Here is an 18,241-nt window from a genome sequence, read left to right as displayed (position 1 = left end):
ATAAGGCAGCAGTGGTCAAAGATATCTTGTCAAACCACCTATCCCATAAACAGACAGTATCACAAAATAAAAGGGACCCTGGCCAACAAATACATCAATCATCCATCACAATAGTATATAGGGCAGCAGGAAAAACAATTAGTTGAGTCTGTGCAAAATTTAAGAACACATACACAAGGTAGATGGGAATAGAGGGATTGTAGGACAGGGCGCATAGAGGTAGTAACAGTGGGAAGAGCTCAGGTGGAGTAAAAACATAGCAAAGACCATTTGGACCAAATGGCACATTTCTGTGTGCCGACCAGGGGGTTCTTAACCGGGGTTCCACCAGAAGGTTTCAAGGGATCTGCCAAAAATTACCAGTAGAAACTTTCATTTCATCCGTCGTCTCAATCTGCAGCCCTCCTGACCAATAATCTTTGCATTTCTGGTTTAGATGTGGCTGATCTGGTTCTTTGGTTCATTTGGCGCTTTGGACAGGAGATGCAAAGCCAATCAGTGCAGCGATTGCAGAGCAAGAGGGTAACCAGGGAAAGTGTTGGCCCACCCAAGGACAGAGGAGGGAATCTATGTGTGGAGCCAGAGGAAATGGGCGAGGTACTAAATGAGTACTTTGCATCAGTATTCACCAAAGAGAAGGACTTGGTGGATGATGAGTCCAGGGAAGGGAGTGGAGATAGTCTCAGTCATGTTGTTATCAAAAAGGAGGCGTTGGGCATCTTGCAAAGCATTGAGGTAGATAAGTCCCCAGGGCCTGATGGGATCTACCCCAGAATACTGAGGGAGGCAAGGGAAGATATTGCTGGAGACTTGACAGAAATCTTTGTATCCTCATTGGCTCCAGGTGAGGTCCCAGAGGACTGGAGAATAGCCAATGTTGTTCCTTTGTTTAAGGAGGGTAGTGAGGATAATCCAGGAAATTATAGGTCAGTGAGCCTTACGTCAGTGGTAGGGAAATTATTAGAGAGGATTCTTCGGGACAGGATCTACTCCCATTTGGAAACAAACGAACCTATTAGCAAGAGGCAGCATGGTTTTGTGAAGGGGAGGTCGTGTCTCACTAACTTGATTGCGTTTTTTGAGGAAGTGACGAAGATGGTTGATGAAGGAAGGGCAGTGGATGTTATCTATATGGACTTCAGTAAAGCCTTTGACAAGGTCCCTCATGGCAGACTGGTACAAAAGGTGAAGTCACACGGGATCAGAGGGGAGCCGGCAAGATGGATACAGAACTGGCTCAGTCATAGAAGACAGAGGGTAGCAGTGGAAGGGTGCTTTTCTGAATGGAGGGCTGTGACTAGTGGTGTTCCGCAGGGATCAGTGCTGGGACCTTTGCTGTTTGTAGTGTATATAAATGATTTAGAGGAAAATGTAGCTGGTCTGATTAGTAAGTTTGCGGACGACAAAGGTTGGTGGAGTTGCGGATAGTGATGAGGATTGTCAGAGGATACAGCAGGATATAGATCGGTTGGAGACTTGGGCGGAGAAATGGCAGATGGAGTTTAATCCGGACAAATGTGAGGTAATGCATTTTGGAAGGTCGAATGCAGGTGGGAAGTATACAGTAAATGGCAGAACCCTTATGAGTATTGACAGGCAGAGAGATCTGGACGTACAGGTCCACAGGTCACTGAAAGTGGCAACGCAGGTGGATTAGGTAGTCAAGAAGGCATACGGCATGCTTGCCTTCATCGGTCGGGGCATAGAGTATAAAAATTGGCAAGCCATGCTGCAGCTGTACAGAACTTGAGTTAGGCCACACTTAGAATATTGCGTGCAATTCTGGTCGCCACACTACCAGAAGGATGTGGAGGCTTTGGAGAGGATGCAGAAGAGGTTTAATAAGATGTTGCCTGGTCTGGAGGGCATTAGCTACGAGGAGAGATTGGATAAACTCAGATTGTTTTCACTGGAACAACGGAGGTGGAAGGGCGACATGATAGAGGTTTACAAAGTTATTAGCGGCATGGACAGAGTGGATAGTCAGAAGCTTTTTCCCAGGGTGGAAGAGTCATTTACTAGGGGACATAGGTTTAAGGTGCGAGGGGCAAAGTTTAGAGGGGATGTGCGAGGCAAGTGCTGTACATAGAGGGTGGTGAGTGCCTGTAACTTGCTGCCGGGGGAGGTGGTGGAAGCAGGTACGATAGCGACGTTTAAGAGGCATCTTGACAAATACATGAATAGGATGGGAATAGAGGGATACGGTCCCCGGAAGTGCAGAAGGTTTTAGTTTAGACAAGCATCAAGATCGGCGCAGGCTTGGAGGGCCGAATGGCCTGTTCCTGTGCTGTATGTTCTTTGATTACAGGTGGGGTCAGGTTAGGGATGTCGTTGTGCTATAGACATGGCAGGGCACAGCGATCTGGATCAGAGACAGAGATGCACCACAACTGGGCTAACAGTGACTAAAATGAGGTTATCACCAGCATCAAAAAAGATTGTGAATTTCCTCAATTCATTCAGTAACGAGCAACAACCAGTGAATAATAAATCAGCAGTCACCCAACGACATGATTCCTCTTTATAGCCACTCACTCCGGTGGATGCTTGTGATGCTAGGGTTTAGGGCCTGGTTCAGGACCCATCATATCATTCACTTCTTACCTCTAGTTTCCAGCCTCTCTTAATGCAGCAGTCCCTCAGTACTGCACTGGAGATTATGCGATCAATTTTCTAGACACATTAAATATAACAAAAATATATGTTTAATTGTATAACTAATTTTTATACAGAAAAATACTTGTGTTATGTTACAGGGGGTTCCTGAAATTTTATATCACAGAGGCCTCAGAAGCAAAAATTGAAAACCTCTGCTGTAGACCCTCTGCAATACAAGGAAAAGTCAGTGGGTCCAACAGACCTGTCTTTTAGTTGGACTCAATCTTCTCACATAAGTCAATTCCTTCCCTCTCCAGAAACAAATCTAGTTGACTCTTGAAGCCACTGCTGCATTGGCTTCAATGGATCTCCACACTATTTGAATCCTTCGCCAGGGTTCAGAATCCAATCAATCACCTTCATTTGCAAAATTCCTGATACTTGGAATATTTCCGTCCTACCCACTAAAGGGCAACATGATTCCTCCCATCATGAGGCTGAAAGGAGAGAGACAGTGGTGGGACAGAAACAGGAGGGAAAAAAACACTTGCAGTCATACAGAACCTCACCACATCTCTCACAGACATCTTTAATTGCTCCTTGGGCAGTGACTTATTTTGAATAGTGAAAAAGCAGCAGCCATTTTATACACAGCAAGATCTCAAAAACCGCAACTGGCTGAATGACCAGGTAATTTCTTTTTCATGGGGCTGGTAGAGGGTGGGGCGAAAATGCTCATTCACTGCGAGAACTCCCTGCTCTTCTTTGAATGGAGCCCTTTAATATCTAACCACAACAGGTGAATAGTCCGCGACCTGCGTTGCTGGGATACGCCAACAGCAGTGTTTACTTAAAGTATGTGGTTATCCTCCCTCAAAGAAATATCAGGGGAGTCCTGCCATATAAAGAGATGAAAGGTTGATCTTGCGCTCATACAATTCTGAAAAACAAAGCAAAATTCAGCGACTCCTGCTTCAAACTAAAAACCCAGAAAACAGTCCAAAATTTTTAAAACCCTATGAGCACAAATCTATTAAAAATCACTGCTGTCAAAACTTCAAAAGCTAATTATAATACTTCTGACCGACATATTCCAAACACAAACAAGAATCTTAAAGCCAATAACTTGGGTATGAGGGGAGGGCTGTCTAAGGTTGATTGGGTAAATAGACTATAAGGTATGGCTGTAAATAAACAGTGGGGAACATTTACAGAAACTCAAAATATTCAACAAAAATACATTCCATTGAAAAACAAAAACACAGCAAGAAAGATCCATCCGTGGCTTATTAAGGAGGCTAAGGATAGTATTAGATTACAAGAGGCGTATAATGTTGCAAAGAATAATAGTAAGTCTGAAGATTGGGAGTGTTTTAGAAACCAAAGAGCCACCAAAAAGCTGATAGAAAGGGGAAAAAGTAGAATGAGTAAACCAGCCAGGAATACAAAAACAAATTGTAAGAACCTTTACAGGTATATAAAAAGGAAGAGAGTAGCTAAAGTAAACATTGGTCTCTTAGAGGGAGAGACAGCAGAAATTATCATGGGGAATGAGGAGATGGCAGAAACAGAGACCTTGAACAAATATTTTGTGTCTGTCATCACAGTAGAAGACACAAATTACACACCAGAAATAGAGGATAACCTAGGGGCTAACAAGAGTGAGGAATTTAAGGTAATTAATATCAGAGAAAAAGTATTGGGACTCAAGGGACTAAAATCTGATAAATCCCCAGGGCCTGAGGCCCTATATCCTAGGGTTCAAAAAAAGATAGCTTCAGAGATAGTGGATGCACTGGCTATGATTTACCAAAATTCCACAGATTCTGGAACGGTCCCAGCAAGTTGAAGTTAGCAAATGTAACACCGCTGTTCAGAAAAAGGAGAGAAAAAAACAGGGAACTACAGGCTAGTTAGCCTGACATCAGTTGCCGGGAAAATGCTGGAATCTATTAAGAAAGTCTTAACAATGCACTTAGAAAAGCATTGTATGATTAGGACAAGTCAACATGGTTTCATGAAAGGAAAATCCTGTTTGACAAATTAATGAGAGTTTTTTTGAGGATGTAACTAGTAGGGTAGATAAAAGGGAACGAGTAGATGTAGCATACTTGGATTTCCAAAAGGTATTCGATAAGGCGCTACACAAAAGATTAATCAGCAAGATAAGGGCTCATGGAATTAGGGGCGATATATTAGCATGAATTGAGGATTGGTTAATAGACAGGAAGCAGAGTAGGGATAAATGGGCATTTTCATGTTGGCAGGCTGTGACTAGTGGAGTGCCGCAAGGATCAGTGCTGGGGTCCCAGCTATTTACAATCATATTAATGACTTAGGTGAAGAGACAGAGAGTAATGTCTAAGTTTACCGACGATACAAAGCTAGGTGGGAATGCAAGCTGTGAAGAGATAAAGAAGCTGTAAAGAGATGTAGACAGGTTAAGTGAGTGGGCAGTAAGGAGGCAGATGGAATATAATGTGGGGAAGTGTCAGGTTATTCACTTTGGTCGTGAAAATAGAAAAGCAGGATTTTTTTTAATAAAAGGTGTGAAACTTGAAAATGTTGATTTTCAGCGAGACTTGGGTGTACTTGTACAAGGAACAAAAAGTTAGCATGCAGATACAGCAAGCAATTAGGAAAGCAAATGGTATGTTGGTCTTTACTGCAAGGGGATTGGAGTATAATAAAGAAGCCTTGCTACAATTATATGAAGCTTTGTAGAGACCACACCTGGAATACTGTGTGCAATTTTGGTCTCCATATTTCAGAAAGGATATACTTGCATTGGAGGCAGCACAGCAAAGGTTCACTAGATTGGTCCCTGGGATGAGAGGGTTGTCATACGAACATACATACATAGGAACTAGGAGCAGGCTATTGGGCCCCACGAGCCTGCTCCACCACTCTATAAGATCTTGGCTGATCTGTTCATGGACACAACTCCACTTTCCTGCCTATCCCCGATACCCTTTGACTCCCTTGTTTGTCAAGAATCTGTCTACCTCTGCCTTAAAAACATTCAATGTCCCTGCCTCCACCACTCTCTGGGGAAAAGTGTTCCACAGACTCACAATGCAGAAAAAAAAAAATCGCTCCTCATTTCTGTCTTAAATGGGATACCCCTTATTTTTAAACTGTGCCCCCCTAGTTTTAGTCTCTCCCACAAGGGGAAATATCCTTTCAACATTCACCCTGTCAAGTACCCTGCACAACTGTAGCAAAGCATCTTTACTGATATATTCTATTTCCCTTACAATAAACAACAGCAGTGTCCTATGATGAGAGGCTGAGTAAATTGGATCTATATTCTATGCGGTTTAGAAGAATGAATGAGAGGAGATCTCATTGAAACATTCCAAGATTATGAAGGGGTTTGACAGGGTAGATACTGAGACATTGTTTCCCCTGTCTGGGCAATCTAGAACAAAGGGGCACAGTTTCAGGATAAGAGGACTGAGTGGAGAAAAAATTTCTTCAAAGAGTTGTGAATCTTGGGAATTCTCTACTGCAGAGGATTGTGGATGCACAATCATTGAATATATTTAAGGCTGAGACACAGATTTTTGGTCTCTCAAGGGAATCAAGGGATATGGGGAGCGGGTAGGAAAGTGCAGTTGAAACCCAAAATCAGCCATATTGAATGACGGAGCTGGTTTGTCATATGGTCTACTCCTGCTCCTATTACTATGCTCTAATGTTCCAATGGCCTTTACAGGAACATTCGGGATGAGTTTTATTTTGACTGAAGTGCTGAGCAAATTCCATATCCTCTCCCCCACCCAACTTAGATACTGATCCACAGGTTGCAGCCACAATAGCATCAGCTGAGGCATTAAACCAAGGCAACGCCTGCCCTCTCGGGTGGCTGTAAAAGATCCCTTGCCACTATCTTGAAGAGCAGTGCAATTCTCTTTGGTGTCCCAGCCAATATTTATCCGTCAGCCAACATCACCAAACCAAGTTATCTGATCATTATCTCACTGCTGTGAGACTTTGCTGTGCAGAAATTGGCTGCAGTGTTATCTATAAGCAAATGTATTCTAAGAATACATAACTGGCTGTAAAGTGCTCCGAGATGCCCTAAGGTCTAGAAGGCGCTTTTTAAGTGCCCAATCTTTCTTTCTTTACATTCCTGCTAACAGAATTATATGCAGTGGGGGCAAAGATCCCAGTTGAACCTCTTACAGCTATACTGATGATGATGCAATGCCTTGCGTACTATGCTGTGCCACTCGCCCTCTCTGCACTGAAATAATAGTGAAGACAAACCTGACCAAGAACTTTCACCAAACAGGCTAAATACAACGTTGCCTCATGACAAGAAAATAATAAATATGAAGCCACTGTCTCCAACTGATATAACTTTCTCCAACTCAATGAAACCAAACCCATACTCTTTGGTTCCTGGCCCAGGCTGCCACCACAAGCCAAATCCAGAGATGTGAAACTTCACTGTTAGCTCCACTCTCAATTGAGCTTCCTTCATCACTGCTCATCTATCAGTAGTACGTGCTTCGACCTCAGAAATACCACTAACCTCTTCCCCCACCTCCCCTCATCATTGAGGCCTAATTCAAGCTTTCATCACCTCAGCCCCTCCACAAGCTACAACTTGCCCAGAACTCTGCTGCTCATGTCCTCTCACAACCTGGGCTTCCTGTGCATATGATTATAAAATCCTTGTTCACATATTTAAATCCCTCACCATATTCTACAACTACACTCTGGGGAAGTTGCTCCCTGCTTCACCATTAGAGGCCATCTCATCAATCCTTTAAAAGGTCAAATTATGAGGGCAGGTTGCATAAACTTGGCTTGAAATCCTTTGCATATAGAAGGCTGAAGGATAATCTGATCTAAGTGTTTAAAATGATAAAGGGATCATATAGGGCAGATGCAGAGAAACTATTTCCTCTGGTTGTGGAGTCCAGGTCAAAGAAACACATCTTAAAAATCAGAGCTAGGCAGTTCAGGAGTAAAATCAAGAAGCACTTCTGCACATAAAGGGTAGTGAAAATCTGGACCTCTCTTCCCCGTCAACATGGATGCTAGGGGAATTGAAGCCTTCAAGACTAAGATCGATAGATTTCTGTTAGCTAAGGGTGCTGAGGGATATGGAGCAAATGGGCTTGACAGAACTGGCTCGAGGGGCTGAATATTCCTTCTCTGTTGCTAAGTTCCTTTTCCAAGGCCACATGAACCGCACTCCTATTCCACCCCACTATAGAAAATGCCTGCCACCACTCAATGACTTGCAAATGCAGCCTGTAATGAGCAATCAAGCCCATGGCAAGACTCATGTTCCAAAGCCCTGCTACACAGTTACTCTCATATGAATCCTGTGCTTTCCAAAAATTTTAAATCATTGGCAAGGTACCACAGCGTAAATCACATGTCACCTGGAAGGCATGCCAGCAGGAGCAGGTTATGCCAACAGTAGACAGGAGCACAGCCTCAATCCATAACAGCAGCGCTATTAGAGCAAGAGGCTTCGACCACAACGCCGTTTATTTATTTATTTAGAGATACAGCACTGAAACAGGCCCTTCAGCCCACCGAGTGTGTGCCGACCAACAACCACCCATTTATACTAACCCTACAGTAATCCCATATTCCCTACCACCTACCTACACTAGCGGCAATTTACAACAGCCAATTTGTCTATCACCTGCAAGTCTTTGGCGGTGGGAGGAAACCGGAGCACCCGGCGAAAACCCACGCAAACTCACAGGGAGAACTAGCAAACTCCGCACAGGCAGTACCCAGAATTGAACCCGGGTCCCTGGAGCTGTGAGGCTGCAGTGCTAACCACTGCGCCGCTCTTCAGAAACAGCTGCCCATGGATAGTGTACACTGCAGTATGGTACCATCCTGTCCCACAGCCACCCTCTGTCAGTTCACTCATTTAGCCAATCTTGCTGTGGGTATTGGCAGTGTTGGCAAGCTATTCCACCATAGGGGAAATCGGCCAAACTAGGATCCCCTCCTAGTTTCAACATATATTGCTGTTCTTTCATCATTGCTGGGTAAAAATCCTGGAACTCTACCTAACAGCACTGTGGGTGTACCTACACCACACAGATTACAGCGGTTCAAGAGGATGGTCCACGACAAACAGCTCAAACCAACCAAGGATGGGCAAAAAATGCCAGTCATGCCAGCAATGCACACATACCAAACATGAATGTTAGAAGAAAATGATTAGGAATGTGAACTCGGAATAAATATCCCCTCCCTAACCTAGGGTCACTAAAGCACGCAGCACCCAACAGGCACGACACAATGGGGCAAAAGCTGCTTTACTGAAGATGCCTCCTTTGATGATGGCAAAAGCTGCTGAGTAAACTCCCAGTGTTTTGGATTCCCAGGCAACCTGGTGCTCTTGAAAAGCCAAAGGTGACAACCCCAATGTGAGAAAATTGCCAGCTTGTAGTCAGAGCAAAGGGTCACCCCCAGCAGGTATCAGTTGCTGTGACTACCTGCAGCGGTTGAGAGTAGCCCACCACCACACTTAACTGATTGTGCGTTACTATGCCTGGTGGGTTACTGATGGTGTCACTGCAATGGTTGCCAGTTTGCCGTTTCAGTTTGTTGTCTGCCCACACTCAACCATTACTATCTCTGCGACTGAATCACCAAGACATCACACGGCTCACTAGCTTACAGGCACGCTGCAGCACTTCCACTACCCGGGGGCACCAGGTAACCAAGGCAGCTCTTTCACCACTGGCAGTGCAGAGTGCCGTGAGTTGGCATCAGGAGCAGGAGCCTTGACTGCTGGTCATGGGAAAACTGTTGGCCTATAGTTCAGGGATGCTGTGCATCGAGCAAGGTCTATAGCCAGAGACGAACAGGTCCAACCAACTGCAGGATCATTTCCGGTCTGTGTCAGTGCTGTGGAATCCACAATGCAAGAGGAGCAAAGTCAGTCTAGTTGGGACATAAAGGCTACATGAAACAAACAAGGGCACAGGAAAGGAACAGATTACACAGTAATAACATCACACAATATAAAAGTAACAGCTAGACCTCTTCTGTTGCACAAATTCTATCTCTGACCTTGAATTCCTGAGAAGTGAATAAACAGCGAAAGGAGTTACTGTTTGGGCAGGAAGTAGATGTTGTTTTATTTGACCCCAGATAACATACTTGAGGAAGAGGGAAACGCAAATTTTCAGCAATAACTTCAGCTATAGTTATTGTTTACTTTCTTTTTACACTTTGCAATCCATTTAAAACTATGCACATTGCACCAACACCATTATTATTTCTGAATCGATCACGCATTCTAATGTCTGTTGAAATTCCCATCACCCCCACCAGAAAACCGGAAGCAAATGCAACAAATGACTGAAACGTGACATGCCAATCGCAGACTGGACAACGTCTTGTCGTTCATCAATCCTCTCGCCTCACCGAGGGGCTAAACCTTCGTCGCTTACCCAAATGGCTTTCGTTCACGAGTACTTGAATGTCTCCAGGATACATGATTGATTGGGCAGCATCGCTGCAGTGCCCAATCCCGTCTTCAACTCATGCCCTCACACACTTCCATAAGCATCACTTCAAAACCAGCAGAGGCAGAAATCGCAGCTCATATTCCCCTTTCGGACCCTAGCGCACTGAAGCCAGCAGCAGGCACCAACTGAGATCAGCAAAGGGAATTGAACAATGATGCATTTTGAGAGGAAGAATGGAGCGAGGCATTATAAACTAAATGGTACAATTTTAAAAGTGGTGCAGGAACAGGAAGACCCGGATTTCTCACACACAAATGTTTGACAGCGGCTGGACAAGCTGATAAAGCAGTTAAAAAACATATAGAATTCCTGGCATTATACAACCTTCCAAGAACTGTGTTCCTCCAATTCTGGCCTTTTGAGCATCCCGACTTTCTTCATCCCACCAATAGCAGCTGTGCCTTTAACTGTCTAGGCCCCAAATTCTAGAATTCCCTCCCTAAACCTCTCCACACTGCATCCTCAAAATCTACCTCTCTGACCAAGCTTTCGATCAGGTATCCTAATGTTTTCCTTCTTTGATTCTGTTAATCTTTGCCTGATATGCTTCTGTGAAGTGCTGTACAATGTTTTACTACTTTAAAAGCATTTGTCAATACAAGTTGTTATGGAAGAATCCAATGTGAAAGCAAGAAAGTTATTCTAAATCTCTGTATAGCATTTGTTAGGCCTCAGTGAGAGTATGTCCAATTCCAGGCACCACACTTTAGGAAGGATGCCAAGGCCTTATAGCTACAAGAGAACAAAGGTCGAGGGGCCAAGGTACAGAACGCTGATATCAGGTATCGATGTAGGTCTACAAAAAAAGGTTCCAGAGTAACAACAGGGGCCTCAAGTTCATAAAGCAATCTGAGCTTGCACCACCATAAACCTGACCACGACTTCCTAGCTACTTTAACACCAAACACAAAGTAAACAGGCCCTAGGACCCAGGCGTGCTAAAGAGGTGCCAGTGAGGACATATCGAAAAAGAGACAGGGAAAAATTACGCAGCCAATCAGCCTGCACCATAGTTAATAATTAAAAACAAGCAGCTAACCCACCACTTACAGCCAGAGAGGTATAGGTTCACTGCCAGGGAATGGTGCAAAAAGAGAAATTAATGTGAAAAGGAGCAGGACGAAGCTGTCAGGCAGATGCACTAAATGAGACAGGATGCATCCCAAAGCATTACACAGACTTAAATAGTAATTTACTCAATACACACACTTGATTTGCAGCAGAGCAGGAACTCAAGAGTGGAAACTCTGCCACAGATATCACACAAGCCACTCATTGTGTGACATACTCCTCCATGGGAAGGCTGTGGGCTTTCAATTCTGAATCTCCCACTCTTCCCTATCCCATCCACACTGCCTCCTCCTTCAAATTGCCTCACACAAACTAACCCAGTACAGCAGCAAAATCCCAGTTTTAATTCTGCAGTTAATAAAACCACTGCTAACCTCCAGACGAAGTCTCCATCCACTGTGTCTAAACACATGAACAGGATGAAGCCATTCAACCCCTTGAGCCTGTTCCACCATTTAATTAGGTTGTTGATAATCTGTTCCTCAACATCTTGTTCCGATGAAGGGTCACTGACCCGAAACGTTAACTCTGCTTCTGTTCCACAGATGCTGCCAGACCTGCTGAGTGATTCCAGCATTTCTTGTTTTTATTTCAGATTTCCAACATCCACAGTATTTTGCTTTTATCCTGTACCCATGTTTGTTCCATATTCCTCGACACCCTTAACCAACACAATTCTGTCCACCTCAATCTTGAAAGTTTCAATTGAATCTTGAACGCATTTCCACTGAATCAATTCCTCATATTTACAAAAGCTAATAGCTCATACAAGATTAACACTGCTGCGCATTTTTCCACCAGGTTACACGGCGTGTAAGGTTTCCATACAAAGACCAGAGTTAGGACAAATCCCATTACAAGATCGTGAGGGGAGCATCTCACCGTAAACACAAACTAAGGATCGGTTGGGGCAACAGGCACGATGGGAAATACGAGTGCAAGGAGACAGTTTCACCCGTTACTCCGAGCTGCAGCAGCCCCTGGGGGGAGGGGGCGGAGACACCAGCGCAGTTTGCAAACCCGCCCCTTCCCCTCCCCCACGCCGGGCCCCTCGATCTGCACCGACTCCGCGATTTGGGCAGATTTCACCCTCTCGGGCCCCAGTGGAGTGGGAGCTCCCTCCACCTCCACAGCAAGGGGAGGCTCGGCATCATAGACCGGGCCCCCACTCCAACCCCAGTACCTAGGCCCCGGGGTGGGGAAAAAAAGCAATCCCAGACCCAGCCACGGGTACTCTTCACCTCACCTCACCTCCCCCAATCAACCTCGGCCCGGCGGACAACGCGACACTCCGGGCCCGATCGGAGGCCACGACGCCTGACGCAGGAAACTCCTGACCGTTAATAATCGCCCGAACCCCTCCCAAGGTAGCATAAGGGACCCCGGGAATCCATCAGCCGGCCGTCACCCCGAGCCCGTGGGCTAACCGTCGTCTCCGGGCTCGGACCTACCGCTCGCTGCCCGGCCGCTCCGCGTGTCCACCACCGCGCTGAGCCGTCCAGTGCCTGTCTGTGCGCCTGCGCGAACCCCGGGGGCTGCCGGGAAATGTAGTCCTTCCCGCAACACCCCCCGCGTGACAGGACTGCACCTCCCAGCCTGCCACGCGCGCCGCCTTATTTTGAGGGGGGGATGGGCAGTCAACTCTGAAATTATCGTTTGCATACCGAGGTCCTGCCTTTTAATATAGCTTAGAAAGAGCAGTGATGCTAACACGAACTCCTGAATGACATAATTGTATACTTAATAAAAGCAACATACTGCAGATACTGGAAACCTGAAATAAAAACAAGAAATGCTGGAAATACTCAGCAGAAATGGCAGCATCTGTGGAGAGAGAAGCAGAGTTAACGTTTCAGGTCAGTGACTATCAGAACTGGCAAATGTTTTGGGAGGGGTGGGGCAAGAGATAACAAAAGGGAAGATGTTGATAGGACAGAGGGTCACAGAGAATAACTGACCAGAAGGTCATGGAGCAAAGGCAAATCGTAGGTTAATAGTGTGCTGAAAGACAAAGCATTAGTGCAGAGAAGGTGTTAATTGACAGAAAAATGAACAACCCTGGCCCAAAGCACAAACATGAACAAAACAGTGGGTAGGCACATGGTTAAAAAAAAAATGATGAAACAAACTAAAATAAAATAAACAAATATAAAAGAGAAAAGAGAAATAATTAAAAATAAAAAGGAGGGCCCGTCATGCTCTGGAATTATTGAACTCAGTGTTCAGTCCGGCAGGCTGCAGTGTGCCTAATCAGTAAATGTATACTAACCTGCAGTCTGAAAAATAACCGTTCACCACTACTCTCTGCTTTCTGTCTCTTACCCAATTTCATAATCATACTGCCACTGCCCCATTGACCTCAATTTTGCAAACAAGTCTAATCTGTTGTACTTTATCAAATGGATTTTGAAAATCCATCTGCACAACATCAACCACGCTATCTTCATCAACCCTCTCCGTTCATCAAATAACTATCAAGTTAGTCAAACGCGACTTGCCTCTACCACATCCATGCTGGCTGTCATTTATTAACCCATATTTTTCTGAGTGACAATTAATTTTACCTCACCACAGCTGTTAGGGTAATATAAATAAAAACAAAATACTGCAGATGCTGTAAATTAAATAAAAACAGGAAGTGCGGAAATACTCAGCAGGTCAGGCAGCATCTCTGGAGAAACAAACAGAGATAATGGCCAGAACTTTACCCTAGGTGGATGGGAGCCGGCCACTGACTGAAAAGTTGATGGCAAAACCGCTTCCATCTCGCCTGGGAATTCGACCCATATTTTGCTGGTTGCCGGGCTTCAGTTGCTCTGATAATAAAAGCAAAATACTGCGGATGCTGGAAATCTGAAATAAAAACAAGAAATGCTGGAACCACTCAGCAGGTCTGGCAGCATCTGTGGAAAGAGAAGCAGAGTTAACGTTTCGGGTCAGTGACCCTTCATCGGAACTCAGTTGCTCTGAGTTGGGACTTCCACCCGCTTGAGGTAGGACGTCCCGCCTAACAGAGCTGCCGGCCAATAAGTGGGCCAGCAGCTAACTGTCCCAGCAGCGCTACTGGGAGCTGTGGCCACAGCTGGGATACAGCCCAGCTCGAAGAAAAGATGTCGGGGAACCTAGAGCAAAGGTAAGTTTTGGTTGCTTCGCCAGGCGTAATCGATCGGGCCCCAGCGAGGCAAGGGTGGTCAATTGGGGGGATGGGGGCATGTGTTGGGGGTGGTTGGGGTAGTGGGGGCAGCCCTCCATCGGGCACAGGGTGCCCAATCATGAGGGGCCCCTCCAAGGCTGTCAGAGAGCCACCTGCTTTTGTCTCTGGCCTCAGCTGCCCAACTAGCCACGGATAAAATCTCCGTGGAGGCGGGCGAAGGCCACTTAAGTGGCAACTTAAGGGCCTTGACTGGCCTGGGGAGGGCGGGCCGTTTTTCGCCGCTGCCACCCTGCGTAAAGTGGTGGTGGAGGCAGGAGCAGACTGGGGAGGGCTGCCGGAGACTTCAGCTCCATTTTACGCCTCCCATGCCACCTTCCTGCTCTTTGGGGGGCATAAAATTCAGCCCAATGTTTCAGATTGATGACCTTTCTTCTTCTTTCATCAGAAAGGTCATCAAGCCGAAATTGTAACTCTGTTTCTCTCTCCACAGATGCTGCCAAACCTGCCAAGTATTTCCAGCACTTTCTGTTTTTATTACAGATGTTAGTTTAACTGGCTTGTAGTTTCTCTCTCCCCTTTTGTAAACGGGGTGTGACAATTGCAGTCCTCCTGTCCTCTGGCACCGCTTCCATATCTAATGAGGATTGGAAGATTGTGGCTAGAGCCTTTGCTAGTTCCACCATTACTTCCCTCAGCAACCTAGGATGCATCTGATCCAGACTGGGTGACTTTTCTTATTTTTGTTATTCTTCAGGGAATATGGGCATCGCTGGCAATGCCAACATTTGTTGCCCATCCTTAATTGCCCTTGACAACTGAGTGGCTTGTTAGGCTATTTCAGAGGGCAGTTAAGAGTCAACCACATTGCTGTGGTCTGGAGTCACATGTAGGCCAGACCAGGTAAGGACGACAGATTTCCTCCCCTGAAGGATATTATTGAACCCTATGGGTTTTTTTTAATGACAATCTATGATAGTTTTATGGCACCATTACTGAGAGACTAGCTTTCAATTCCAGATTTTAAAAATTAATTGAATTGAAATTCCACCAGCTGGCGTGGTGGTATTTTAACCCATGTCCCCAGGGCATTAGCCTGGGCCTCAGGATTACCAGTTCAGTGACGTTACCATTACGCCGCCATCTGTCCCCTACTTTGTGCACTGACAATCTTTTAAGTACCTCCTCTTTACCTCTATCCTTTCGAATTTCTCTCCCACGTCCTCCTTTACTGTGCAAATGGCAGCATCCTCATCTTCAGTGAAGACAGGTGCAAAGTACTCATTTAGTACCTCAGCCTGTATAAGATCTTTTTGGTCTCTAATCGACCCAACTCTTCCTTTGACAACCCTTTAAGTGTTTATAGGTTTAGAAAATACTTTGTGTTCCTTTTTATGTTGGATTCTAGTCTTATATACTCTCTTTGCCCTTATTTCCTTTTTCAGTTCCCCTCTGTACTTTTATATTCAGATTGGTTATGAGCCTGACATTTGCCATAAGTCCATTTTTTTGTCTCATTTTAATCTCTATACTTTTAGTCATCCATGGAGCTCTAACCCTTTCTTGCTCTTTCATTCCCCCTTGACGGAACTTCAAAAAGAAGCAGCTCATTGGCTGTGAAGTACATTGAGACATACTGAGGTTGTGAAAGGAGCTTTATTCTGGCCTCTTGCTCCATTGTTGCCACCCTTGTTTCAATGGTCTAAGCCCTAAGTTCTGGAATTAGCTCCTTAAACCTCTCCACCTCTCTCTCCTCCTTTAAGGCACTCCTTAAAGCCTACCTCTTTGATCAAGCTTTTGGTCATCCATCCTAATGTCTCCTTATGTGGCTCAATGTCAAATTTTATTTGATGATGCTCCTGTGAAATGCCTTGGAAAATTTTACTGCGGTAAAGCTGCTATATACATGCAAGTTGTTATTGTAGTACATAAGTGAAAATCTTTCTTTTTAATGCCCAGAAAACGCAGTCCCATTGCGCCTGCATTTCATATTCACCACTTTCAATTTTGTTGACCTGGTGATCTGGAAAAGTGCTTTTCTTAGTGCCATTGACTTGTTGATAGATAAATCCTGAATCAAGATAAAAAGGTCTGTTAATATCCATAATTTGAGAAACCTGAAAGTGAACAGGAACATGGATTTCAATTTTATATCTGACCCCGCAAGGTTCCAGGGTAGGCACCATGTATCAAAATCTATCCACCCCTGGGTTTGGCAACGTCTCGCTTGCTTGCAGAAAAAATGATTGATGAATAAGGACTGCCACCCTCCACAAGGAGCAGTGCAGAACACCCTGTTAGATCTGTGCTGGTTCCACATGAATACTTTTTATGTCTTATTGTTTTGGAAGGAACTGAAAAGAAAGTGGATCTCCCAAGGCAAGGACACACTCTCCATAGCATGTCCAAGCAAGATGCCAGGAAAGTTGATGTGTTCTTTAAGATTTTGTACACAAACATGAAGTAAATACCTACAACAGCAGAGATTGGGTGGTACCAGACTGCTGAGGATATCTTTCCATTGCAGCATCTAAGCTTGAATTCAGCCCTGACCTATTTTTGAGCCAGTCTCACCCCAATGCAAGCAAAAATGGGCACAAATTGTCACCCAGTTGTCAAACAATTTCAGAGGGTTGCAAGAATGATTGCCGTGGAAATGAAAATGGCAGCCAAGTGAACTGAGGTGCTCCCCTCAGACTGGTTGGCATCCTTCCATCTACAAAAGATGATGGACACACAGCAAACAATCCGTTTAGGTGGGATGTCTCCTCTTGGTGCACCTTTGCTGATGGCTGTGAAGGCCAATCCTCGAGAGGCGGGTTCTGCCACAAGTGCCGTGTGCGAAACTGCCAAGTGATGCTGTGAGTTGTTATTTTTGACATTAGCACCTGTTGCCAAGCTGCTGTAGCAACTGGTCATCATGGTAGTGCACACCAGTCCACAGGATGTGTCACCATTTCCCTCTTTCCCCAGATAGTGACTCCCAGGTGTGATAGTTGACATTTAGGGCCTTAATGTCACACTTGCGAGCATCCTTGAAGTGGAGCTATGGGTGCCCCACTATACAGAAGGTCCTTGGACATGAAACTGTCTTCCATCCCGCGGACGTGTCCGATCCACTGAAGCTGGCTCTGTTTGATTAGTGCCAACAGATTTGGAAGCTCTCCTTTGAGGGGACTGCCGCATTTGTGATTTTGTCCTGCCAGGGTATATCCGTAATGCACTGCAGACAGTGAAGATGGAAATTATTGAGCTTCTTATCCTGGTAGCTGTAAGTCGCCCATGTTTCACAGCCATAGAGCAAGGTGCTGAGAACACAGACCTTATAAACCATCAGCTTCGACCTAAGGGTCAGCTTAGTGTTATCTCATGCGCGTCCCTCAGACTGGGACTAATGTCATTGTAGCAAGAGTTATTCTATTAGCTCTCACTGCGGAAGATGTGGTCAGTGGGTATGGACCAGGAGCAGGGTCCCTTGCTGATGATCTTCCTATCCAAGGGTCCATTGGTAGGGAGCAGGAGCAGGGATCCTGACTAATGTTCCCTCAGGTCTCAAGACATCCCACAGCACTATACAACTGACGGTGCACTTTTTTTTGAAAGTGTAGTCACTATTGCGATGTAGCAATTGAGGCAGCCAAATTGAAACCAGCAAGTTCCCAAAACAGCAAGGTGATAATGACCAGATATTCGATTTAGATGTTGGCTAAGGGATAAATATTGACCAGGACATGGGGGAGAACTCCCCTGTTCTTCTTTGAAATAGTGCCATGCGATCTTTTGAATCCACATCCAAATTTTGGTTAGTGTATGTGGCAGACTAAACAGAAGCAAGAAGTGATTGGTACTCAATCCACATTGTCTTCAGACTGCTGCCCTGCACTTGACTTCTGAGGAA

At 45.2% G+C, this 18,241-nt stretch overlaps 1 protein-coding gene across 4 annotated transcripts in view; it reads right to left on the bottom strand.

Annotated features, from left to right (window-relative positions):
- LOC137347080 (thyroid hormone receptor-associated protein 3-like) overlaps positions 1–12,726 on the bottom strand; it is a 189,306-nt gene extending 176,580 nt beyond the window's left edge. For 3 of the 4 annotated variants that reach the window (XM_068011125.1, XM_068011129.1, XM_068011128.1), the window contains exon 1: positions 12,644–12,726. The gene's annotated coding sequence lies outside the window, so the exon portion shown is untranslated. The remainder of the gene's footprint in view (positions 1–12,643) is intronic. The other variant, XM_068011127.1, reaches the window with a different exon arrangement.
- Positions 12,727–18,241: the final 5,515 nt, after the last annotated feature.

The sequence above is a fragment of the Heterodontus francisci genome, chromosome 31 (genome assembly GCF_036365525.1).
Source record: "Heterodontus francisci isolate sHetFra1 chromosome 31, sHetFra1.hap1, whole genome shotgun sequence".
NCBI lineage: Eukaryota > Metazoa > Chordata > Chondrichthyes > Heterodontiformes > Heterodontidae > Heterodontus > Heterodontus francisci.
The sequence above is the reverse complement of the archived record's forward strand: the minus strand, read 5'-3'. Positions and strand labels throughout refer to the sequence as shown.